At 36.4% G+C, this 27,238-nt stretch overlaps 1 protein-coding gene across 5 annotated transcripts in view; it reads left to right on the top strand.

The window, feature by feature from the left end:
- The window catches only part of LOC125752133 (arginine/serine-rich coiled-coil protein 2-like), a 316,143-nt gene that overhangs the window by 201,832 nt on the left and 87,073 nt on the right, over window positions 1-27,238 (top strand). For 3 of the 5 annotated variants that reach the window (XR_007413904.1, XR_007413909.1, XR_007413908.1), the window contains exons 2-3: window positions 8,689-8,815; window positions 11,431-13,203. The gene's annotated coding sequence lies outside the window, so the exon portion shown is untranslated. Of the gene's footprint in view, window positions 1-8,688; window positions 8,816-9,976; window positions 10,129-11,430; window positions 14,843-27,238 lie in introns of those variants that run through there. The other 2 variants (XR_007413905.1, XR_007413906.1) reach the window with 2 other exon arrangements.

Raw genomic sequence — 27,238 nt, 5'->3', positions numbered from 1 at the left:
AATAAACCATCACTGTAACATCTTTTTAAGCTGGGCAGACTTCAAGGTTATTTATCCATTCAGTCATTAAGCCCAGTGAAAAACAAGGATTCCGAAAACAAAACAAAACCCATTTTATTTCCAATGTGTTTTCCCAACTCTGAGAGTTTCTGAACTCTCTAATTCAGGGTCAAATTTTAATTCATTCGGTCCAGACTTCCCCACGATGCGTTTCTTTCCTGCCCCCTCCCACAGGGGTCTGCTTCTACCTGGAACTCTTTCAGCCCTCAGTGTGTATTTCTGTTATCTCAAAGCCAGAATGTCGGTGTTACTTTACTATTAATTAATATGTGGGTGGTCTCCTCATATGAGACAGTAAACTCTTGGGTGGTTGAACTCTGTGATTTATTTCTTTATCTCCCTGTAGCCAAGAGCAATGCCATAATAGCAGTGCATACTGGTGTCATACTTTGTGTGTTTAGTTCTTTGGCTCTTATTTGGAGAATATGGGATTCTTTTCCTACCTGTCTAAAGTCTTGGTTCTTTTCATTTCATTTCTATGCTATCTACGTATAAAGGTATAAAACTTTTTATTGTGCACTGTATCCTTTTTCTTCTTAAAAAAACTATATACTGTATGTTTTTTAACAAACATTCAAATATTTTTGTTATTAATATATTGAGTATTATCTCTCTGGCATCTCATACCTAATACTTTTCAAAAAAACTTTTTGTGTCACCCGACATTGCCAAGTATTTCATAAAAGTATCTGGCTTAATAGTATTTGCTAATCCAAAGTGACTAGGCTTCTTCTCTTTAGGGGAGGAGTTAAACCCATTATGAATCCTTATAATATATTTATTTTGGTCCCTCTATAATTTTACATGTTTCATTTTTTTGATACTTGTTTGTTTCTCTCTTTAATTGTGCAAGACTACATTTGCTCTTCTACAAATGTGCAGGTTTTATCACTCGGGTGGATACTCAGGAAGAATATGATACAGGTTTCATGATGAATATTTTTCTATAAACAAGAACTCCTTGCCAGGAAATTTTTAAATAAACAGTAATATATAAAAATGAAGTTGTTTTTGTGATGGCATCCAGTGAGTCTTGTTTATTCAGTGTATTGGACATACACACAATACTTATAATTGCTAATGCTTGTAAGATATACTTTCTAAGATCAGTTGCTAATAAGATCCATCTGGTACATTGCTTCCAGAGTGATTCTTCTAGAATGCACATCCAACCACAGCAGTTCTCTGCATAGCAGGCTTCTGAGTTTCCATAAGTCAGGAATCGATTTTTAGACCATTTTGTTCCTAGGCTTGTGCTATAATCTTAGCTTTATTTACAAATATTTTTATAATATTATATATATTTTATAGGGTTAGAATATCCCTTTGCAGAAAAATGGCCCTGCTGTATCTCAGAGGGAACTGGTACTTATCAGAGTATCAAATTAGATTAAAATAAACCTACCAAAGAGAGTATTCCTCAAAATGTCTATCTTCTGTGTCATCTCAATGCCCAGATTTTGATTGCGTTCATGTGTGGAGTCCACCCAATCCTAGATATGACATAGGAATTTCCTTTTTATTTTTTATTTTATTTTATTTTTTTTAGGAATTTCTAAAACGTTTTTTTTTTTTTTTTAAAAGCAGGCTCCTCGCCCATTGTGGAGCCCAACATGAGGCTTGAAATCATGACCCTGAGATCAAGACCTGAGCTGAGATCAAGAGTCAGATGCTTAACCAACTGAGCCACCTAGGAGTCCCACTAAAAAAATTCTCTAATTCAAGACTGTCATGAGGAGGTTGTTTCAGTTATTTGTTGCTGTGTGCTCAATGCACACTTCACAACAGTGATACATTACCTCTCAGAATTGTTACTAGCTCTTTTGCCTTGCCTCATTCCCCGGGTTTCACTCGGCAATGGGATGGGTGAGTTGGAGGGAAGATGGCATCAGTGATATGTCTGGCAGGAATGCCTGTTGTCAGCTAAGCCCCCTGTGTTTTCCTTCACATGGTCTAAACCTCTAGTAGACTCAGCTTCTTTACTCAGCTTCTTTACATGGTGGTCACAAGACAACATTCCAAGAAAGCAAGGGCAGGATGCTTCACAGCTTCTTAAGACCTAGCTTTACCTAGCTACCTGTACCTAGCTTTAGAGTATACCATTACTTCCATTCCTTCTGTAAGACAAATGCTGGCCCAGATTCAAAGAATGGGGAAATAGACTCCCTTTCTAACGGGAAAGGCAAGATCACAGATCACAGGAGATACATACCAGATTGGAAGAACTTGTGGCTATATTTTGGAATCACTATAGATGACAAAAATTACTTGAGAACATCTACCATGGGCATTATTTCAGTCCACACTGTAAAAGAGGAGTGGGGTATGGGTATTGATACTCAGTTGCTTCTCACTAAAGGACTGGTAAAATCACTTGACTCATGTGATTGAAGAAAATATCTTTGTGATGACAAAGTCTGTATTTCTCTTCTTGAACTCTCAGGTTCTGCTCATTGTCTTCTATGAAATAGGTTCAGTAGCCAGCCCTTATCTAATTTTTTGTTAGTTCCACTTTACATTTAATTTTTACAACAATCCACATAGATGAGTATTATTCCCTGCCCCTTTAAAGATGAGGAATCACATACTCAGAACTTCAGAGTAACCTGTGAAGCCACACTGCTAGGGAGTGGTGGAGCTGGAATCTAAACCCAGACAATCTGGCCCCAAGTCCATGCTATTTACCAACATGGTTATTATTTCCCTGATTATCCTTGGGATTTTATTTTTTATCTTCCCTGGGAATCAGATATACATTTCTTGTATCTGGGCTTTTACTTTTCAGCATCTGTCAATGTACTTGTTCAAAATACCAACTTAAAAATAGCATCTTAATCAGTGGGAAGCAGTCAGTACCTGGAACAATTATTCTGCTTGGTCTGGTGGGGAGTCTGCTGTGTGATGTAATAGACATGTATTTCTGAGCCAGTGAGTGTGACCTGGCTTTTGGTGGGCTGACACTGCTGAGAGGAAGCATTACATAGTGGGGAAGAGCCCAAAGTGGAACAAAATTAAGGATTAGAATTCTGGCTTTGCCATTTATTAGCTCAGAAACTTTGTGAATGTTACTTAATTGGTAGGGATAATAGTTTCTACTCAATGGATGATCATGAAGATTAAAATGAATGAGTTAATATTTGCAGAAGTCCTTAGAACTCCATCTGACATGTGTTTGTTAAGCCATTAAAAAAAATGCATTCACTTCAGGACACTCAGCTAGATGCTTACATCTGAGCATTCAGGAGTTCCTTTGGGGGTCAGATGTTGGTCCATGCATGAGTTTTATTTTTGTCACCTCTTCTTTCAGCCTATTGGAAATACATGTCTTCAGTTGAAACTTGTCTTTGGCACAGCTTGCCTAGAGATGGGGTTAGGGGTAGTCATAGCCTACATTTTTCTGTCCAAAGAGCCACTGTCTGGCCTTTGGAGCAGAGACTTTTTGTCCTCATCCCCGTCCAGAATTATCCCCAACGTGGGTTTGAGGATTGACACAGAAAGCTTCCCTGATTTGGCCCCAGCCAGGCTCTGAGTGACCTGGGTTGCAGTAATCTTCAGCCCCATCAAATCTCATCAGCTTTTCATATCTTCAAAATGCTATCCATGGATGACAGACAATAACCCAATAGCCATGGTAGACCAGTTGGACTCTTTTCTGCCCCCTGCCCCTAGGTCTTTTCCCAGTGAGCACCAAGCTGTAGTATGTCAAGTGATCAGAGATCTAGAATTAGAAAATGTGTTTCTCTGGCATTTACTGACTATCAACATTTGAAATTACTTACCTGAACTTTCTCTCACCTCAAGTATAAAACAGGGATGATGATAAAAAGTACCTACTATGGTTTGTATCTTACTACAGTACCTAGTATATAGTTAGCTCCGGTTAATTGGTAACTATGATTCTCTGTTGGATATAGGAAATGATTCAGTATTTCTCTAAAGTTCCACAGGACTGATCTTCACAGGATGTCTCTTTGTTGGCAGGAATATCCTTGTTGTAAACCATATTGTGCTGTATCATGGGGAAAGTTAAAGGGAAAGTAAAAATCATGCCTGTTTAAACTTTGTGAAAATATGCATAAGAACTCATATGGAAAGAATTTTAAGTGATTTATCTTCCAAAGGATGACTTAATTTTTAATGTCTTATTTTAAAGCTCATATATTAACCAAGTATAAAATACTTAGTATTAACCAAGTATAAAATGTATACCACATTTTAAGTTAGATGAGCTATTCTAAAGCCTCTATGTTAATTCACAGAGTCACTTGACTTAAGTAATTTTTTTATTTTTTACTGCCACACCTTAAGTTATTACAGGTGTGGTTGCTTTCTTTACCCTGTATAAGGTCTAAAATAGTTTTTCTAAGATTCAGTCTCCTAATATGTAAAAAAATAAAAAAAATAAAAATAATAAAAAATCCTGGTTTACAGACTAAGATACTTCATTTAAAAAACAAATAAAGAGCCCAAGATCTGAGCTGCTTGGCAATAAATAGTGTAACACTACATTATCATTATCACAGTGTAAATCCAATACAGAACTATCAATTCTGCAGCGTTTAAGCGAGCTGTTTAATGTCAAAGGCAGAATTCACGACACTGGCCATTTATCTCTCTCTTTCCTTTTTTCTTTTTAATTTAAATAGATCAAAACCAAGAGGAAGAGCCTGAGAGAAGCGTGTTGTTTATATTTCCCAGAATCTAATGCAACTAGAATTTAATCCTTACAAAATGTCTTAAAATTTTTTTTTTGCAATGACAGCTCCAGAATCTGAGATAAAAGTTCATTAACAACTTTAAATTTGGCACCAGAATAATGATATAAGCCCACTAGCATCCAAATTGATTGTTTAGAGAAATTTCAAGTATTTGAGGGTAGTATTAGCAATCCATCATTTCACAGTTGGCAAAAGTGCTTGTGAACATGACTAAAATATTCATCATTTTAGGTAGATTTAGTATTCTCTTGGCTAGTATTACCTTCAGAATACACAATTACTGTTGGCTATGCATGTTTATTACAAACAAGATAAAAGTTCAGTGTCTCTTTCTGGGCAAATAATAGAAAAATCTAATTTACCCATGTTAACAACACTACCGGTAAATACAATACAGAAGATAGAATATAAATGAAATGAAGACTCTCATAATGTTTAAGCTAATTTGTAACAGCGTATTGGTCTCTCTTTTTTCATGAAACAAATGTTCATTGATAATCTATTTTGTGGAACTTCTTGAGAAGAATTCTTGAGATCCTCCAACTTTGTTTTTCTTTAGTTTTGTTGGATAGAATACCATTACTATCATATACAGTTGTTCAGAGAAAACAGCATCAAGGGTAAAAATGTTTGGAGAATCTTAGATTAGGGAAGGCAAAGGGATACCTTTACTGCGAAAGTTCTAGTTCTGATAGAATAAGAGGGGATTCAGGGAGTTAAAAAATTTCCCAAGTATAAGTGGGTATAGACACTCCTACCCCAAGAATATTTAAAATATATTGAAGAACCTTAGCTGTGAGAAGCTATTTCTCAAAAGTCAACTCTAGCAATCTACTCTTATGGAATGGGTGACTGCAGACTGGTGAATTTGAGTTTTACCCAAAGACAGTATTAGATTTGTTTTGGAATAAAATAGATATTTTCACTTCAAACAGGTTTTTGTTCCCCTGAAATATTATGTTTCCCCCAAAATAGTACATTTTTCTAGGGATTGATAAGTAGATAATATCTGATTACATTTAATTGGTTTAACAGTTTCCTTAACTCTCAAAGAGCTAAAAACAACAACAACAACAAAAAAAACTCCTTAAACAAAAGTTCAATGATTTTCTCAAGTAAAAAATCCTTTAGAATATGTCATTAATAATTAGAATGCATATGATAACATTAGTGTGCATGTATATATATATATACACTTCAATGTTTCTATTATATATGTATATTGTATATATGTGTATATATATGCCTATCAACATATTTTTCTTCTTCAACTGGACAGGAAATCTTCTGTATTTGTTAATTTATTCAAAAAAAATTCATATCAAGGAATGCTACCCCTTTTTTTCATGTTGTTTTGTTGATACTACACTCCAATCATACCGTGATGTGCTAATCCTAAAGTGTTTCATTGTTAATGCACATTATCAATCATGGAACTAAAATTAAATATTAAGTATAGACAGTTGAGAAGAGAAATATTTTTTTTCTTGATTTATAGAACAGTATTTCGAGATTACCTTTTTTGGTTAAGGATTTTATTTATTTGAGAGAGAGAGCATGAGTTGGAGAGAAGGGGCCGAGAGAGGGAGAAGCAGAATTCCTGCAAAGCAGGGAGCCCGATGTAGGGCTCCATCCCAGGACCCTGAGATCATGACCTGAGCCAGAGGCAGACACCACATAGGCATCTGTGGTGTTATGAAGCAGGAAGAAACTGAAAACTCTAATGAGAAGTCCTTGAAATTAACACTTTTAAAAAAAGAGAAGTCCCTTATGATCCAGTCTAGACTCTCTTAAAAGGCTGGGCCTTTGCCATAGAAATGTATTCTAGTCAATTGCAATAAGGACCTAATAAGTTACAACAATATGAAACTCTCTGCGATGTCCGTATTAGCAGGATGGGATCCAAGTTTTGTGAAATCTGAACTGTATACAATTTGGAAGAGCACTCTGTAATACAGTTTTATAAATTCACTCATTCATGCTTGCAAGGCCTCTCTCCTTACAGCTTATTTCAATAGGTTCACAGTAAATATACCTTTGCATACTCTAGTGTGATGTTAAGAGTTATGTCTACTGGAAAAGCATCACAATAGAGGCCTGGACAGCTTTGCCAGCTCTGAAATTAATCTCTCTAGATTTCACTTCCCTCATTACAACACAGGGAAGTGTGCATTGGATATACTTACCTGTAAGATTCCTTCCAACAGAACACTTTATATTTTTTAATTGAGGATACCATGACTTCTGCAATAAAGAGAACTCCTTGTTAATGTGGAAGAAACAAAGGGACCTTGTGAGTTTATCTGGGTACCCTAAATTGCATGCTTATTTCCTGATATCCAGTCTATGTATTTTTTCATATAGCAGTGTAGCTGTTGGCTATCCTCAAAGGTCTCAATTTGCTAAGATGTGGTTCTATAATAATATTTGGAAATCTTTTCTAAGTCAAGGTCCTGAGTGCTGGCACCAGAACATGAATGGGGAGTGGGAATCTAACAGTGGAGAAGGGAAAAAAGCAAGAACATGAAACCATTCCCACTATTTTGCTTCATATATATATATATATATATATATATATATATATATATATATATAGTTGTTTTTTTTTTCTGTAAACGGCTGGCTTCCTAATTACACCTTGTGAACATGGTCTTTGAAAGTCGAAGTAGGAAGTTGCTTAGGTTCGATGGTTTTGTTCTTCTAGTGCCAAAATGGAAATATAAAAGGTACATTAATGTCACTGTATGTTGTGAAAATCTTTGCAGAATTATTTTTTCCACAGTCAGTATAAAGCTTGAGCCTCTTTGTTTTTATCCTCTGTTTACATATGTGAATATACAGAGAAAAATTCTTTGAGATGTGCTGAAGTCTTTGCCTTTGTTCGGTGCCAACTTGTAGTGGTTTTAAATGACTTTTAAAAAGTTATATGATAACCTTTGTAGGAACTTTTGATTACAAAATATCTTAGGCTAATTGTTACAGATTGGGAGTTCAGTGGAGGTAAAAAGTATGTTTTACTTCTCATTAGGCTCTTGAAACCTATACAAGTGGCTAATATCAAGTAGGCATGTTAATGAAATGTTGATTGAGAAAATAAATCTTTTTGAATCACTTCAAATTACAGAGCATTACCACTGCTCAAAATGTGTGTTGGCAGCAAAAGCCTACATACTTCTATGATTAAAATAACAGAAAAATAAAATATATGTGATACCATTAAACACATAGGTGAAGAAGTTTTACATGGTCTACCATCTTTTAAAACAATAACTACTAACACTTGAGGTTCAATTAATTTGTCAAAAGCAGTTCACTCTGTATATTACTTGTGTTTCCATTTCCATGAACTTCTATACTACAGAGAAATGTAAATCTTTTAAAAGTTCATTAAAATAGAAAAAATGGAAATGAAATATCTTTAATCTGTAGTAGTTGACCATTTTGTGAACAACAGAATAGTAATTTACAGGATTAGCAATAGCCAAACAAATAGCCCTCTCTCTAGTTTCAATAATGCAAGTATCCAGAGCAAAATAATAATCTTAAAGGAGGAAGAATCAAGCATCTTACTGAAATAGCTTTCCAATTTCAGTACAGTGCATTTCTGTGGGATAGATTGGACTACTATACATAGATTAAATTTGACAGGATACCAGACTGCTTCCATATTTTCACCTTTAATTCAGTACCATTTTTGATAAATGTGATGCAGAAAAATATATTTTTTTGTTTTTTTCTAATGGGGAAAAATCAATCAAATAGTATTTCAAAACTCTGCCATGACTGTGTATCTGGCTTACATTATTTTATGGATAGCTGGAGGGTATTTTAGCCTTGACATTTCACTTGTCCTGAAAATAGTGATGATACATGGACTAGTGCTACATAAAGCTCCCATTTTTCTTTACAGAAATGCAGTGTGATTAGCCTTTTTTACCCACCCAAGACTGCCACCCAGGGAGGCTTGTGTGTCAAGGCCAGTGCAGCTTTGAGGAAGCAGCATCTCAAAATATTATGGCTCAAATTCTGGAAAGCAGGTAAAGATAGATTGTTTCCTGGTGGCGGTGTTCACTCATATTTGTCCCCCTCTGAAGCAAGGATTGAGAAGGATCTTTTAATTAGATTCTACATAGTGTTTATGACCTTTGGAGACAGAAGAAATCTGAAGAAGATACATGTGCCTGTATTAGGGCAGTGACATTGAGGAGAGCTAGGAATGGCACAAGAGCTGTTTTCTCCCCTGGCATCATCGAAGCTGTGGGGCACATATGCTACTCTGTCAAGCAAGAAATACAGCCTTATCTTCTGACAAAAAATTGAAAAAGGGTTTTAGAATAAAACTCCAAGTTAGGCAAGTTAGGCAAAACTCCAAAAGAGCAGAGCCAACAAAACAGGTCTGAAAATAAGCAGGATAGATGTTAGTTAAAACCAGCTTTCCTGTGAACAACAACCAGAGCACTTGATGGAAAAGTCTGGGCGTTACAGACTCTCAGTGTTTGAATCCACATATGACTACTGATATATAACTCTCCTTCATTCATGTGATTCCTACACCCTGCCTTAACTGTGATACCTAGTCTTTGTCATTAGCTCCTGCTTGGAGTGGCATAGTTCACTGTGGCCCATGGGAGGTTGGAACATTCACCTTTGGGTAGCAGTCTCATACAAGTACTTCAGACAACAGAAGAGATCACCACACTTGACACATCGCCCAAAGGAGTTTTATCCCCCATAATCTTCTTCACACTGGAAAATAGAATAATAAACCCATCAAATAGAAGTAGCATTCTTGGGACAGGCAGACAAAATAGGCACACAAGTCAATCTGAAGCATGCTAAGAGCTCCCTGAACCCAACAGTGAAGCATAAAAGTCTTATTTCATGACACATTAGTTTAACTCCTATCTTTTCTTCCTTTGCATCGTATCTGAGGAACATTAAGCTATTCACACTTTATTTTTGATTTTTAAAAATCAGATCAAAATGGAACTGAGAATCTACCTTATAAGAATGGGAATGTGATGGTCAAAGAGCCAGTAGTTGCATGAAGGGGTGGTTTGAAGGGCTTTAGCTTTGCCATAATATCTGCTAACATCCCCTCTATTCCTTCAAAAAAACTTCAAGTAATTTCATTATGCTGATTCAAGCAGTGTTTTGCCATGCAGTATTCTAATACATGTGTCTCCTGTTCATACCAGTTTCCCACAGAAACCCTCCCCTACCGAGAAAAATGGAGACTCTAGCGGGGTGGAAGGCAAATGCCTAGAGGAGGACCTAGGATTCCACTTGCTTTTGTGGCCACTGCATCCAGTTTCTTGGGTCCTTCATCCTCCTCTCCCATTTATTAAAGGTATTTATAGACTAGGATGGTTACAAGACACTCCAGTTCATCCCCCAAGACTCTGTATCATCGCCTCTCAACCTTGAGATATCCAGGAGCCCATGCAGTTTGCATATTAACCATGGTTACCCAGGTGGGGATGCATTGTGGAAGAATTCGAAGTATTTGCTTAGAATGAAATTACAGGTGAACGAATGCACCAAATATTTCAGTAAGGAAAGGCTTTTTCCTGCCCTGACCTTCATCACACACAGTTCCTCTCTGCTCTAAGCCCTCCAAGCAGTGGCCAGTTGCATATGGAAGGGTGAGGTATGTGCAAACAGCTGGGGATTCCTAACACTGGGGAATCTGCAGTGTCGGAGTGGTGTGGCAGCTTGATGTGGGAAACTACTGAGGGGAGGGGAAGGTTTCCCTGCCTGAATAGGACAGCTCGTAAACTAGGAGGGGAAAGTCCATATAAGGAACACATCTCTACATGAGGTGCGGTTTCAATGGCTAAGTTTAGGTTCATAAAGACAGCGTGTCTCCATCTTGATTATTACGTAATTTTCCTTTCTCTTCTTCCTTTAATTGAAAATCATGATTTGGGCATATAATTCTTTACAGTAATTTTGAAAAGGACTGTAACATGGGTGATTTATATGGTGTTTATCTGCAGAGGGAATTTGTATTTGCCGAAGGGTTGTGTCACATTTCAGGAGAAAGGCAAATCTCTTTTGGAGAAGAGGCTTGCCATTTTCAGGGATGTTGTTCCCATGGCATCATTGGCTTTATCCAATGACAGCAGTCTAAAATTTCCATAGAAACGGGGTCTGACAATGACTGCTAAAAGTACAGTTCCCCCATAGCAGTATCAGTCAAATTAAGAAGCAAAGGTAAATTGTATTATCAGTTAAACTGTCTTTTCCCAAATGGTCCACGTTCTCACAATTGCATTTCTTTGTCATAAGCAATTTCATTACTCAGTGACCTGCTGCCCAAGGGCTTGAATTTATAAGAAGGATTGAGGTGTAATAGTAATAATAATTATAATAATAGTAATCATCATCCAGGTGATTCATCTGTAAAATTAAAAATGATAGTGCTTCTGTCATTTGACTGTCGGGGTAAGTGTCCGCAAATCTTCCAACAGAGAAGTTTGAAAAACATAAAAACAATTAGTTTTTCCTGCCTTCTTTTGTTTCTTCTTCCTGTCTGTCCCTCCCTTCCTTTCTTATTTCCTTATTTCTTCTTTTCTTCCTTCTTTCCTACTTCCTCTTTCCCATGCCTCCCTTCTTATTAACACCCTCCTTTCCTCTCTTCCTTCCTCAGACATTTATATTAGCATTTATATCTGAAGAACATCCAGGATTAAATCCTGTCATCACAGAGGAACCAGCTTGCCCTGTGTCCATCCTGTCCTGCATTTCCTGATTTGGTCTAACACACCCATCTAGTCACTAGCAGTCCCTGGCTACATGAAAAACAGCTATGTCACCTCCCTTCTGCCGTAACAGAAATCTGCAGTATGCAAACCTCTGAAGCCACCGCCCTTCTACAAAGCACTCTTTCTTGCTCGGATGATTGGAAAAACTACCAGGGAAGAACAGAAGCTTTAATAAGAAAGCCACAATTTTTCCTTTCCCAGCTCAGTAACAGATTGTTGGTCCTGTCTTTCCTCTAAGGGTGTCAGGCAGGAGGGAGACTCTGGAGAAAGAACTGAATGCAAATTGACTAATAACTTGAGTCAGGAATAAGAATAAAAGTGAGTTCCTTGCTTCCATCTGTTGGGCCTCATTCAATTACTTATTCATCCATTTAATGATCCATTTATACAGCAGATATTTATTGAGTCCCTATTATTTCCTCACACTTCCACGTGGTGCCATGTAGCTCTTCCCTTGTCCTCTCCATCATGATTCTAATAAATCTTACTTAGACATCTCCAGTATCTTCTTACTTTTCTCCCTTCTCCATCATCAACCCTTAACTCTAACCATCCTGGAAACTTACTTCCAGGTCAACCTTGCTCAGGGGCTGGTTTATGTGCTGTTGCTGCTATTCTCCTGCTTTTCCGGAATCTTCTCAGTTTCATGAAGTAAAACCCAAACTCTTTAGCCTTCAATCTAGGGCCTTATAATTTGAGCTCAGTGATCCCACTTTATAAATACCATACACTTTTTAAAAAATAATTTACAATTTTTAAAACTTCCAGGATAATTAACTACAGTGTTATATTAGTTTCAGGTGTACAGTATAGTGATCCAACAATTCTATAGCTGGGTGTTCATCATGTAAGGGTACTATTAATCCCCTTTGCATACTTGACCCTTCTGCTTACCCACCTCTCCTCTGGTAACCACCAGTTTGTTCTGCATATTTAAGAGTGCTTTTCTGTTTATCACTTTTGTTCTTTGTTCATTTATTTCTTAAATTACACATATGAGTGAAATCATATGGCATTTGTCTTTCTCAGATTTATTTCACTTAGCACTATACCATCTAGATCCATCCATATTGTTGCAAATGGCAAAGTTTCAGACTTTTTTATGGCTGAGTAATATTCCATTATGTACATATATGTATATACACCACATTTTCTTTATTCATTCATCTATTGATGGGCACTTGAGTTGCTTCCATATTTTGGCTATTGTTGATAATGCTGTAGTAAACATAGAAGTGCATATATCTTTTCAAATTAGTGTTTTCATACTCTTGGGGAAAATAACCAGTAGTGGAATTACTTGATCATATGATAATTATTTTTTTTTTCAGGAACCTCCATATGATTTTTTCAGAATGGCTACACAAGCTTAGTTTCCCACCAACAGTGCATGAGGATACCTTTTCTCCACATCCTCTCCCATGCTTGTTGGTTATTTTGTTTTTGATTGTAGCCATTCCAATGGGTGTGAGGTCATATTTTGTTCTGGTTTTGATTTGCATTTTGCTGATGATTATTGGTGCTGAGCATCTTTCCATCTGTCTGTTGGCCATCTGTAGGTCTTCTTTGGAGAAATGTCTGTCTTCTGCCTATTTTTAATTGGATTATTTGGGGAGTTTTGGTGTTGAGTTGTATAAGGTCTTTATATATATATATATTTTTTTTTTTTAAATCAAGGCTACAGCCTTTATTTATTTTATTTAATTTTTTTTAAATTTTTATTTATTTATGATAGTCACAGAGAGAGAGAGAGAGAGAGAGAGAGAGAGAGAGAGGCAGAGACATAGGCAGAGGGAGAAGCAGGCTCCATGCACCGGGAGCCTGATGTGGGATTCGATCCTGGGTCTCCAGGATCACGCCCTGGGCCAAAGGCAGGCGCCAAACCACTGCGCCACCCAGGGATCCCAGGTCTTTATATATTTTGGATACTAACTCCTTATTAGATGTATCATCAAATACCATATTCATAAGCTTGTAGAATTATTTGTTCTTCCCTTTCCCTGTCTTCTTTTTCTCTTCATGTCTTTGTCTCATACCGTCCACCTGAAATGCTGTTTGCCGCACAGATCCTTTTGACCTTGTTACTTCATTTAAATTCCAGATCTCCCTTGATCTTTTACTTTCTGTTCTCCAGCTGGTGGCCATCTTTGTCTCCTCTAAAACTCATGATGCTATGTTTCTCTCATTTTGCACTTTCTATCCAATTTTACAGTTACATGTATTTATATACTTGGTATATTTGCCCTTGAAGAATCCAAGCTCCTTGAAAGCAGCGCACAACATTGAACTGGCTTCACAGTCTAACAGTATGCCTTATACACAGTTCTCATCTAAGTGAAATATATGCACTACAATACCATTTTCTGTCATTTGTCAAAAGACATGTTGAATAATGAACCTCTTGTTAATTTCTATTGTAATGGGTAATGTTATGGTCCAGAAGAGTCTTTCTTACCAAGCCTTTTAAATATTTTCTTGCAAATTACACAGTAGCAGATCTATCAGTCTTAGCAAGATGAGAACTTCAGCAGAATTATGAGCTTCCTTTGTTACACAAACTGTTGTACATCTGCATTTTCACTGACCCTCAGGACTATTGCCAAGGCATGTTCTCCTCACCCAGAACGAGAAAGTCTTTCTCTCGTCACTCCCTGGCAGTCTTCTTTAAATGCATTACTTTTTAAAATAACATGTATGTATTTCATTTTTTCAGACATGTATTTCAAACATACTTCAAAGAATATAAAAAAACTATATAGTACAAAGTCTCCTCCCTACTCTATTTCTCGTTTTCCCAGTTCCCAGTACACCCTTAACATACATTACTGTGTTCGATTCTTATGTGTCTTTCTACACAGGTTTTTGTGTATGTAAAAGTGAATATGCATGAATTATTTTCCTGTGCTTTACATCTTCTTCTATATCTGTGTTTTTACCATATGTGTGTTTTACTTAAAAATTTTTATCTTGCCCATTTTTCCAGATCAGTGTGTGCAGTGTATCACATTCCCTCCTGTGGATATACCATAATATATTAAAAGGTCCCTAATCAACAGATAATTTATTTCTAAATTTTGTTACAATCCACACTGCAGTGTGTAACTTCATACTTACATCATTTTCTGTCACAGACATCTATGAATACATTCCTAGAAGTAGAATTGGTCGCTTACAAGGTATCTACCTTAGAATTAGATACTTCAAAATCGCCCTCCATGGGAATTATCCATGACCAGCAATGGATAATGAGAGAGTTCTATTCCCCACAAACTTGCCAAGTGTGTTTTAAAACTCAGATTTTAGGGATCCCTGGGTGGCGCAGCGGTTTGGCGCCTGCCTTTGGCCCAGGGCGCGATCCTGGAGACCAGGGATCGAATCCCACGTCGGGCTTCCGGTGCATGGAGCCTGCTTCTCCCTCTGCCTGTGTCTCTGCCTCTCTCTCTCTCTCTCTCTCTCTGTGTGACTATCATAAATAAATAAAAAAAAATAAAAAAAAAATAAAAAAAATAAAACTCAGATTTTAGTCACATTGATGCTTTAAAATCTTATCTGAAATGGAATGCCGCATGAATTTGCATGTCATATTTGCACAGCGACTTTGCTAATGTCCTCTGTATCACTTCAGTTCTTGGTCTATGTGACCAAAATGAGCACTGTTACTTTACCTATAATCTGCCTTCCCATTATTGTGAGTGAAATAAGTGTGTTTTCCTAAGTTTAAGAGCCATTTGTAGATTTTAATTTTCTCATAAAATCTCTATTCATATCCTTGGCTCATTTTTCTGTCTTTTTTTTTCCTTCAGTTTTTAAAAATCCTTTATCCATCAGGGTGATAAGGTGCAGCATAACTTGTTTTATTCCCAGTTTATCATTTATTTATCCTTTGATGTTCATTGTGGCGATTTTTGCCACATATAGTCTGTTTTTATTTACGGATTTTGAATTTTGAGCCCTAGGAAGAATTTTTCCACATTGGGATTATAGAACAGTTCTCATTTTTTTTTTTTTTCTTCTGGGAGCTTTTATAGACTAATTTTTTTACATTTAAATCTTGGAACCATTTGTAATTTACCCTGGTGTGGATCTGACCTTATTTTTTGTACCAAAACCATTTATTTAACAGGAACTTTTATTCCTAGTGGTAGAAGATAACCTTATCAAATACTAATTTTTAATATGAGATCTATTTTTGACATTTGTTTTGAACAGTTTATTCATGTGCCAATACTAAACTATTTTAATTACTGAAGCTTATAATTTTATTATTTACAACTGTTAATAATCTACTGTTGCTCTTTTATTCATGACTTTAAAGGTTTTTTTTAAGTTTAAAAAATTTCCATACATTATTTTGAGTCAGCGAATGTGTTTTAAGAAATAGTTATTTTGTGAAGATCATATTAAATTTGTAAATTAAATTGTAAATTAACTAAGGAAATTAAACTAAAGGAAAAATTGATATTGCTTTAAGTCTTCTTTGTCAGGAGTATCCAAACATTTCTTCATAGTCTTTTAAGCTTATTAGTATTTACTACTTTGTCTTGCCACTAGAAATTTGATCTTTTCTTTCATTTTAACTTTTAATGAGTTTGTGTATATGAAAGCATTTCCCTTAATTATATTGTTAAATCCTGATAGTTTGCTGAGTCTTCTTATTGATTATAGTGGTATTTGTTAATTACAGTGGGGACCACCCCCCTCCAACATATATTCTCCAGTCATATAGTTTCCAAATAGGGATGATTTTAAGTCCTACTTTCAAAGTTTATAATTCTGATCTTTTCTGTATTTTATGATTGTGTTGGTTTTAAGATTGTTAAATAACAGTAATGATGGTGGACTTGGTTTTTTTCTTGCCTTTAAGAGAATCTCATGTCTCCATGGACAGCATCATTCTGCTTTTTGGTTAGATGGTTTTGGACTGAATTAGAAATATTTTTCATTTTTTAAGAAAGCATACACCTATATCATATTAATCATATTCTGTCAAAGAAGATACTAGTTTTGCAAAATGCCTTTTTAGGATCCATGGTAATAATTGTTTTCACAAATATTTTAATATTATGACACAGATAATAGTCTTCCTAATATTGAGTTATCTTTGCATTGCAAGAATAAAGGTCACAACGATTATATTTCTCTGGACCCTGATAACATTTTCTGTATAAGTTTTTAATCAGTGTTCACATCTGAAATTTATCTCTAGTTTTCCTTTTGATACAGTTTATTATAAGTGATGGTACCAGTGTTCTTATTTCATAGAACTTTGAAGTTTCCTTTTTTGTTTTATATTCTGTAACATTTTAAGTAGACTTGGAATTTTTACATCTTTTTATTTTATAGAAATTTGTGGAAAATAATCTAGTAGATGCTTTTTCTAAAGATTTTATTTATTTATTTATTCATCAGAGACACACAGAGAGAGGCAGAGACAGAGGGAGAAGCAGGCTCACTGCAGGGAGCCCACTATGGGACTTGATCCCAGAACTCTGGGATCACAACCTGAGCCAGAGGCAGACACTCAACCACTGAGCCACCCAGGTGTCCCGAAATTGTTCTTTTTAAATGCTCTTCATGTCAAAAGTTGGGTTTGGTCAATTATGTTTTTTTTTTTTTTAAGATTTTTACTTATTTATTTGAGGGAGAGAGAGAGAGCATGAGTGGGGGAAGGGGCAGAGCAAGAAGCAGACACTCTGTTGAGCAGGGAGCCCCACATAGGGCTCAATCCCAGGATGGTGGATCATGACCTGAGCTGAATGCAGATACTTAACTGAGTGAGCCACCCAGCCACCTCAACTTTTTTTCTTTTTCCTTTTTAAAATTATTTATTTGAGAGAGAGAGAGTGTGTGTGTGTGTGTACACGAGTAGGGTGAGTGCAGAGGTAGATAATCTTCAAGCCAACTCCCTGCCAAGCCTGAAGCCCAATGCAGGGCTCAATCTCATGACCCTGAAATCATGACCCGAGCCAAAACCGAGAGTGGAATGTTTGACTGAGTCACCCAAGCACCCCTGGTCAATTATGTTTTTTCTAGAAAATTGCTTGATTCTTTCAGGTTTTCTTTTCCCTTTCCCTTTCCCTTTCCCTTTCCCTTTCCCTTTCCCTTTCCCTTTCCTTTTCCCTTTCCCTTTCCTTTCCTTTCCTTTCCTTTCCTTTCCTTTCCTTCCTTTTTGTGTGGGAGTCAACAAAATTATTTCTTAGAGATCTAAAAGTTTTCTCTTTTTAAATTTTCAGTTAACTCTGCTTAATGTTTTTTTTTTTCCTTTAGACTTGATTTATCTATTTGAGAGAGAGAGAGTACAGGCAGGGGAGAGGGGCAGAGGGAGAAGGAGAAGCAGATGCTTAATTGGCTGAGCCACCCAGATACTACTCTGCTTCATATTTCTGATTCTCAGTAATTATGCTTTCCTCTCATTTTTCTGGATTTGTTCAATAAGTAAATTTTATTGTTTTGTTCTGGTTCCCGTTGTCTGTTCTTGCATCCTCCTGGTTTATCTCTCGTGTCTCTGGTCATTGTGTATGAGATTTCTTGGCCAATATTCTTTTGCACATCAAACCTGTCAGTATTGTGTTTCCTTAAGCTTTGAGCTTAATCCTTTTCTGTGCACCCTTCCTTGAGATAAGCTGTCCCATCTAAAACATAGTTCAATGGACACTGATGACTCCCTAATATATATCATATCACTTCTTGAAATTCCACCCCTTAGTGCTAGATAGATATTATTCTTTCGATTTCCATAGCTGGATATGTTTCAATATATCTAAAACGTGGTTTTCTTCCTTCACAGAAAAAACCACCAGCATCTGCCTTGTCTCACAATCCCTGACACTTGGCTTTCTTGCTCTCTACATTATACTGAATCAACAAATAGTTTTCATTTCTTCCACTTGAGGATCACTTTCACATATCTTCTTCTCTCCTTATACTGTGATCTTATTTTAAGTCACCATCATCTCTTGCCTACAGATGGAAATAACCTCTTTGCCACTTTTACTGTATCTACTGTAGTTCCTTCCTGTTTCTTTCATATTAACAGCTGATTGATTCCATAACACATCTCTCTAGCTTAAGTCCACTCAGTAGCTTGTCACTGTTGTTCCAAAAAATAGCTAAAATTCTTCATATGGCCTTTCTACACACTATTCTCAACTAGAGCTGCTGTTCCTCAGCTTTCTCTGCTGCGATCAACCCAGTCCCATCTTCTTTACATTCCTCAAACACACCATTCTTCTTTCATCGTCCCATGACATTTGCACCTGTTTGCTATCACCTTTGCTTGAAAAATGTCCTGCTATTCTTGCTTTCATTACTAATTCCTCTCATCCTTTAGAGTTTGTCTTTAAAATCTTTTTCTCAAATAAGTTTTCTCATATTCACTTTGCATCATTTTGGCAGCATTTTGTTCCATAAATTAGTTGAGTTTACGATTAAATAATTGGATATTTGGTTATTTAGTGATTGTTTTCTGTACTAAAATGTAGCTTCATTTTGGATATCTGTCTTGTTTGCTGCTTAATCCCTAGTAGTAAGTAAGATGACTAAATAGCTCAAAACATCGAAAGGAAAATAGTATCAAGGAAAATATAATAAGAGTTTGAGAAACTTAGTATATAAAAATTAAAATAGAAATTCTAGCATCATTATAATATTGTTAATTAAATGAGATAAACAGTTACAGCATCGCCAATTTAGTATCTCCTCTTGGTGAAGAAATGAATGATTACTTAATGTTTAGCATTGATACAGTAGTCTGCTTATTTGGAATATAAACAAAGTTGGATTCCTAGATTATGTTTTATACCAAAATAAATTCTTCATGAGTGCATAAGACATTTAAATGTATGATTGCATAACATGATAAAATACCTAGGGGAAAATACACATATGTATTTATCTCATCATGGTCTGAATATAAGCCATAAAATTTGACAGCAGGGTATGAACACCACCAGCAATAATGAGTGAATTAAACCACAAAAAAAAAAAGTCATCATTAATACTTAAAAATTGGTTGAAAAAGTATTCACAACAGGAGCAGAAAGTGTATTCTTAACAAGTGTCAGAATATACATATTGTCTTTATATAATGTTCTCACTGTTATGTAAAGGATCTCTGTACATCATTAAGAAAATGACAGATGCTTCATTTAAAGGAAAGAATAATGATTTCTGAGAGGCAAGTTACAAGATATTAAATACAACGTTGTATGACAATTTTTGGCTGCTTTGAGAACCACCATTGGAATGAAAATAAAACAGATATTATTTAATTAGAATGGCAATGAACGATAATCTGCAGAATTAAGTTAACACCTGGGAAACAGGACATTCCTATATGACAATGGCAGGATTATAAATTGAATAACCTTTGCAGAGGCCAATTTGGCAGTATTAGTCAAAACCTTCAGAATGAACATGTCCTTTCTTTAATCATTCCTCTCCTGGAAACTTAATCTGATGAAATAATCAGTTAAACACAAATATGTGTTTGAATATGTTTGACTTCTTGCCATTTAGTGACCTATGTACAGAAGTGAAGAGGACTTTATGGTGTAACTATTCATGCACATTAGCCATGATCAAAGCTCACCTTAATTTCTGACTTTGCCTCTTTATTTGCCTGTTTTTTAATGTATTGTGGTATTTTTGTGTGTCTTATAAATTCGTTACATACATGATGGCACAAATGTTTTCTGAAACAGTGTAATAATAATATACACATACACGCACACCGTTTATATTTATAGTTGCAGCCTTTTTAAAAAGATTTTATTTATTCATGAGAGACAGAGAGAGAGCGAGGCAGAGACACAGGCAGAGGGAGAAGCAGGCTCCATGCAGGGAGCCTGACGTGGGACTAGATCTTGGGTCTCCAGGATCATGCCCTGGGCTGAAGGCAGATGCTTAACCACTCAGCCACCTAGGCGTCCCTAGTTGTGTGTGTGTTTTTTTTTTTTTTTAAGATTTCATTTCTTTGAGATGGAGAAAGAGAGAGAGAGAGAGAGAGAGAGAGAGGAGGAGAGGCAGAGAGAGAGAGAGAGAGAGAGAGCGAGCGCAGACTCCCCACCAAGCAGAGAGGATGAAGTGAGGCTTAATCCCAGGACCCTAAGATGAGGACCTGAGCTGGAGGCAGACACTTAACCGACTGAGCCACCCCAAGAGTTCCTCTAGTTGTGGCTTTTAATAGAATACCTAATACATAGAAACCATTCAGTAATACTTAATTCTTGTTAAGTCAGTATTTCATCATAGGAGTTATATTAGCAGAATCTATATGTTCCAGTTGTCAAGGATGTTTGTGTGTCTTATGAAATAAATTGGTTTTCTCCAAAATTCCTATCTGGAAGCTGTCATGTGCTTAATTAATTTTTATATTGTTTCCTGTTTTGATACAGTTCTGCTTCATTTTGCAGAAGCTCTCTCCGAGGATCTGGCAGCAATTGTTGAAATTGTCCCCCACATACATATCTGTCCTGAAAACCACCATCACACAGATAATTTCATTTTGCAAAGGCAAATACAGTGACATGCAAGTTAGCAAAACCTTCCTCTTACTTATCTCATTGTTATATTCAAGACTTTAATTTTCAGTAAAGTCCAAAATTAGATGCCCCATCCCCACTATTAGGTATTAACCTAATGGCCGTGGGATAATGATGCTTTTCAAAGTAAGATCTTAAAGTGGCTGTGACATGCCAAACCAAAAACTTTGTGGGAAAAGCATGCTTGATTTGACTTACAGAAATCATTATTCCTGGAATGAATTAACAAATATCAACTTATAAAGGTATAAAAAATACAAACAAAATTTAACATAAAAACCGTTGTTAAACAAAATTACTTGCAAAATATATTGTATGTGGTGTTTGGCTTTTGTACTACATTCGGTTTAAATAAACATGTTTCATTACTTTGCTTTGAAAAAAGGATTTACTACTTTATGTATAAAACATACAGTTTGGTAATTGGACACACACTTTCTCAGCAGGAAATATTGCAAATATGTGCAATTGAAGGTTAAAACTAAGGATATCACTGCTGCATAGATCTGAAGAGGTTTGTTTACTAGAAATAAAATCTTTTTTTTTCTGTGGCTGTACTATGAATGAAACAAGAAATAACCTGATGTCCTAAGGCCAAAACACCTGCATGCAGTGAAGATGTCAGGTTCGAGAATACTCTTACAGTGTCAGTGAAGATCAAGATTTCACAAACCTTGGTTTGAGTATCTTCTAGAATAATTTTTAAATTGGCTATTGACCACTTATGGCTTATTATTTTGGAATTTCTTGATCAAAATATAACCCCTTCTAAGTTGAATCTAAAGTTTGTCAAGCTTATTCTAAATTCTCATATAAGATTAAAGGACCAAGAGCAGTGAAGATAACTTTAAAGAAGAATGAAAATGAGGTATTTATTAGGGAACTGTAGTTATTGTTATTAACAGTTTATTCTGAGTTCTGGAAAAGACCATAGTTAGGCTAATAGGCAGAAGACGACTCAGAGAGATTACCGATCACCATGGGGGATTATGTAGGACAGAAGCAATAACTGGAGGAGAAAGTATGACTTATTCAGTGGGTGTTTATGGGATAAGTAGCTGTTCGTAGGGGAAAAATATTAGGCTTCTGTTGTGCTGACATAGAAATAATTCAGAGCACACTGATAGCTCAGTCTGTTAAACGTCCAACTCTTGGTTTCACCCAGGTCATGATCTCAGTGGGATCATGGGATCGAGCCTCAAGCTGGGCTCTGTGCTCTGTGCAGCATCATCTGCTTGAGATTCTCTCTCTCCCTCTCACTTTGCCCCTCCCCCACTTGCATGCCTGTGTGTGCATGCATGCTTGCTCTCCCTGTCTAAAATAAATCTTTTTTTTTTTTAAGGGAATCTGAAATAGTTTAAAGAGCTAAGTGTGTGAAACTATTAAGCCCTTCGAAGAATGAAGGAACATATTCTTATAAACCTGCATGAATACACATAGATGCATCTTAAATGCACTGTTGAGTGCAGAAAAAAGCAAGCCACCTGTTAAGGTAAATGCTAAAAAGATCAAATCAATATCCTATATTAATGAAAACACATAGGTGTAGAGAATATTATATAAAAACATGGACAGAAAGAGGAATCATCTACCTGAGTACAGTTTTTACCTCTGGAAAGGGAAGGAAGGGATGGGGACTTACATCAGCAGATGTACAAATGTAGTTACAACTACATAATGAGTTTTTTAATTAGAAGATCTGAAACAGGGCAGCCCGGGTGGCTCAGTGGTTTAGCGTCTGCTTTCGGCCTGGGGTATGATCCTGGGAACCCGGGATTGTGTCCCGCGTCGGGTCGGGTTCCCTGCATGGAGCCTGTTTCTCCCTCTGCCTGTGTCTCTGCTTCCCTCTCTCTCTCTGTGTCACTCATGAATAAATAAATTAAAAAAAAAAGATCTGAAACAAATATGTTGACACACTAATTAAATGTTATATTAGTCTTTGATCTTTAAATGTTTAAAAATATTTCACAATTAAAATGGATTTAATTATACAGAAAAAGTATGTTTTATTTTTTAAAACTAGAAATGTTAAGTGATAAATTTTAGCATAATTATTCTCTGAGGAGGGCATGATCCTGGAGTCCCAGGATCGAGTCCTACGTTGGGCTCCCTGTTTGGAGCCTCCTTCTCCCTCTGCCTGTGTCTCAACCTCTCCTTGTGTGTCTCTCAGAATAAATAAAATCTTTAAGAAAAATTATTCTCCGAGTAATATTTCTCATGAAGGTACACTTAGTACAATCTAGAGTTTTTTTTTAATTGGAGAAAAATTATTTTTTCTTTGAAAATTTTATTAGGCCTGACTTATGTTTGCTCTCTTATCAAAGATCTGTTTTTAAAAAGGATCTGATCAGTTAAGTCACACTGCAGTATAAAGAAAGTTAAATAAAAAGTGTTACCTCTTCCTATATTATTTGATCTTGCAAGAGAAATCATAATTTTGATTTCTATCAAAGGAATGGCAAGCCGAAGGAGAGAGGGGGTAGGATTGTTTTTGTAGTATCATTAATGTTGTCAGATTATTTCACATTTGAACTATTCCACTGTAGCTAGAAATTATAGACCCCATATTCTGCAAGAGGAAAAAGCAGTACCTCACATACCTTAATAGTGTAACCAAAGTACATAAATCATTTTTGTTTTAGTTAGGAGTTCCATTAGGCTCACACTCCAAAATAATAATATACTACTACTAATAATAATAATGGTCTTTGATTGTTGCAATTCAAAGACAAATCAACCTCATATCCAAGCAAACCTTTTAAGTTTTTGTTTCAATTCCAGTCAGTTAACATACAGTGCGATATTAATTTTAGGAGTAGAATTGACTGATTCAGCATTTACCTACAATACCCAGTGCTCATCACAAATCTTGATCTCCAACACCTATTTCCCCCATGCCGCCCTCACCCCCCCTCTGGTCACCATCAGTTTGTTCTCTACAGTTAAGAGTCTCTTCCTTGATTTGCCTCTCCCTCTTTCTTGTTCTCTTTTTTCCCTTTGTTTTTTTCTTCCCGTAAATTCCACATATGAATAAAATCATATGGTATTTGTCTTTCTCTGACTTATTTCGGCTAGCATTGAACTCTCTAGCTCCATCCATGTTGTTGCAAATGGCAAGATTTCATTCTTTTATGTGGCTGAGTAATATTTCATCATATACTCACACATACACGCACATATGCACCCATACACAGAGCACATCTTCTTTATCCACTCATCAGTTGATGAACACTTGGGCTGTTTCCATAATTTGGCTACTATAGGTGATACTACTATAAACATTGGTATACATGTATCTCTTTGAATTAGTGTTTTTTTTTTAATTTTTATTTATTTATGATAGTCACAGAGAGAGAGAGAGAGAGAGGCAGAGACATAGGCAGAGGGAGAAGCAGACTCCATGCACCGGGAGCCCGACGTGGAACTCGATCCCGGGTCTCCAGGATCAAGCCTGGGGCCAAAGGCAGGTGCTAAACCGCTGCGCCACCCAGGGATCACCTAGTGTTTTTGTATTCTGTGGGTAAACACCTATTAGTGCAATTGTAGGATCATAGGGCAGTCTATTTTTAACTTCTTAAGGAACCTCGATACGGTGTTCCAGAGTGCCTGTGCTACTTTGCATTCCCACCAAGAGTATAAGAGGGTTTCCCTTTCTCCACATCCTTGCCAGTACCTGTTGTTTCTTCTGTTTTTTGATTTTAGCCATTCAGACAGGCGTGAGGTAATATTTCATTGTGGTTTTGATTTGCATTTCCTTGATGTTGAGAGATGCTGAACATCTTTTCATGTGTCCTTTGCCACCTGAATGTCATCTTTGGAGAAATGTCTGTTCATGTCTTCTGCCCATTTCTCAAGTGGATTATTTGGGTTTTGTGTGTTTACTTTGATAAATTCTTTATATATTTTGCAAATATCTTCTCCCCTTCCATCCATTGCCTTTTAGTTTCATTGTTTCCTTCACTGTGCAGAAGCTTTTTATTTTGGTGCCATCCCAATAGTTTATTTTTTGTTTCCCTTCCCATACCTAGAAGGAAGAAGCTATGGCTTATGTCAGGGAAATTACTGCCTGTGCTCTCTTCTAGGATTTTTATGGTTTCAGGTCTCACATTTGAAAACATTTCACAATTAAAATGGATTTAATTATACAGATATGAGAAAGTGGTCGACTTTTATTCTTTTGTAAGCAGCTGTCCAGTTTTCCCAACACTATTTGTTGAAGAGACCGTCTTTTTCCCAGTGGATATTCTTGCTACTTTGTCACAGATGAATTGACCATGTAATTAAGGGTTCATTTTCCGGGGTTTCTATTCCAAACAAACTATGTTTTAACTCTACATATGGGCATGTAGTTGGTGGGTTTAGAAGACATATGCTGAGATTAGAATCTATAGGTTTAAATCCATTTGTTTAACAGTAGAAATAGCTGTTCTTTTTAGAGTGAGTCACCACATTGGTTGCTTTTCTTTCACTCACTTTCTAAAGCTATTTAGAATCACCATGCTAACTTTAGAATAAAAATATACTGTCTATGATATTTATTCTGTGAAAATGCACAATTCACTGGTTAATTTATTTATATGAATGCATTCTTAACTTCAACTGCCTTTATGAATATAATTTTCCTTTCTTACCTCTTTTAATTGGAATATTTTTAAACATAAGGGCAAGGTGAAATAAATTTGTATTTGATTATATTTTGACCAGATTGCTATTTCTGTCACTTTCTTGATCTCTGTTCACTTTCATCCTTTTACATTCTGTTTAGCCATTTAGATCTAACACTTCAACCCAGAAAATTTTACTATTCACCTCATAAGAATACCTACATTACCCTCCTCAGTTAAAATACACCTAAAAGGGATCCCTGGGTGGCGCAGCGGTTTGGCTCCTGCCTTTGGCCCAGGGCGCGATCCTGGAGACCCGGGATTGAGTCCCACATCGGGCTCCCGGTGCATGGAGGCTGCTTCTCCCTCGGCCTGTGTCTCTGCCTCTCTCTCTCTCTCTCTCTCTCTGTGACTATCATAAATAAATAAAAATTGAAAAAAAAATACACCTAAAAGACATTTTTGGTTCTTTATAAAACTAAAGCAGTTTTTTCTATTTCATCTAAACAGTCATTATCAGTAATAATGTGTTACCAAATATTACTGATTATGAGTTAAGATTTTTTAAAGCTTTCTGCTATTTTTAAAAGTAATTCTAGTTTACAGGGGCACATTTGCCCACATCCCTTGGAATAGTCTCTTTCTAACTATAAAATGCTATTCTCATTCTAGTGATTTTTACTGTGCTGGCTCTCAGTTTAGAAAGGCAAGTCTAAGGTGTCTAATACTGATTATTCAGATTCCCTGTGTCAGAGATTGTGGGGATCTTGGTCAATGCTTTCAGTCCAAAAGAAAGGAGAGAAAAGAGAAAGAGAAAGAACTATTCTCTCTCTCAATCTGTGTGTGTGTGTGTGTGTGTGTGTGTGTGTGTGTAATTTGGTGTTGATTCAGGTTCCAATTAGCCATAAGACATAGACAGTGGGTCACTGATCACTTGAAAGGCAGTTTCTCAGCAGGAACATTCACTACTAAGTCAAACAGTTTTCCTTTCTGTCTCTTTGTGTGGAGGGACTGTCCAGCACCCCTGCTTTGCTGAAGCAGGTGGTAGAGTGGCCTTCACCAGAGCAGAGCTACAAGTATCTTCAATGATAAGAGAGACAGAACTGTGGGCTCTAGGTCTGTAAACAACTACCATATGATGGGAAGTTCTGCCATTGTGGAACACTCTACATCTTTACTTGCCTTTTTCTCTGGCAGAAAAATGAAATTAATGAGGACACCATGTTTCTGCTCTAAGTATGTCTCCCTTTTAGGAGCCACCTATAATAACGGCCCCACTTTACTTAGGGAAAGACAGATATTTAGGCAGGATGAGCCAGGATGTCTCATATCAGTTGATGTAATATTGAATTCCTTCCATATTGACTCTTCTCCCTGTGGTCTTCACACGTATCAGCAAGTAAAAGGTTAATGCACAGTAAATGTCTTTAAGAGCTATCTGTTTGGATTGACATCTCAGTTTTTAGGTCTTAAATATTTTATTATCATCCCTGCTTGGGGTCTAGGTATATAAGTTAAAGGCTAAAAGGAAGCACTTTTATACTCCC

Source organism: Canis lupus, chromosome 11 (genome assembly GCF_003254725.2).
Source record: "Canis lupus dingo isolate Sandy chromosome 11, ASM325472v2, whole genome shotgun sequence".
NCBI classification, from domain to species: domain Eukaryota; kingdom Metazoa; phylum Chordata; class Mammalia; order Carnivora; family Canidae; genus Canis; species Canis lupus.
This window is presented reverse-complemented; position numbering and strand designations above follow the sequence as displayed.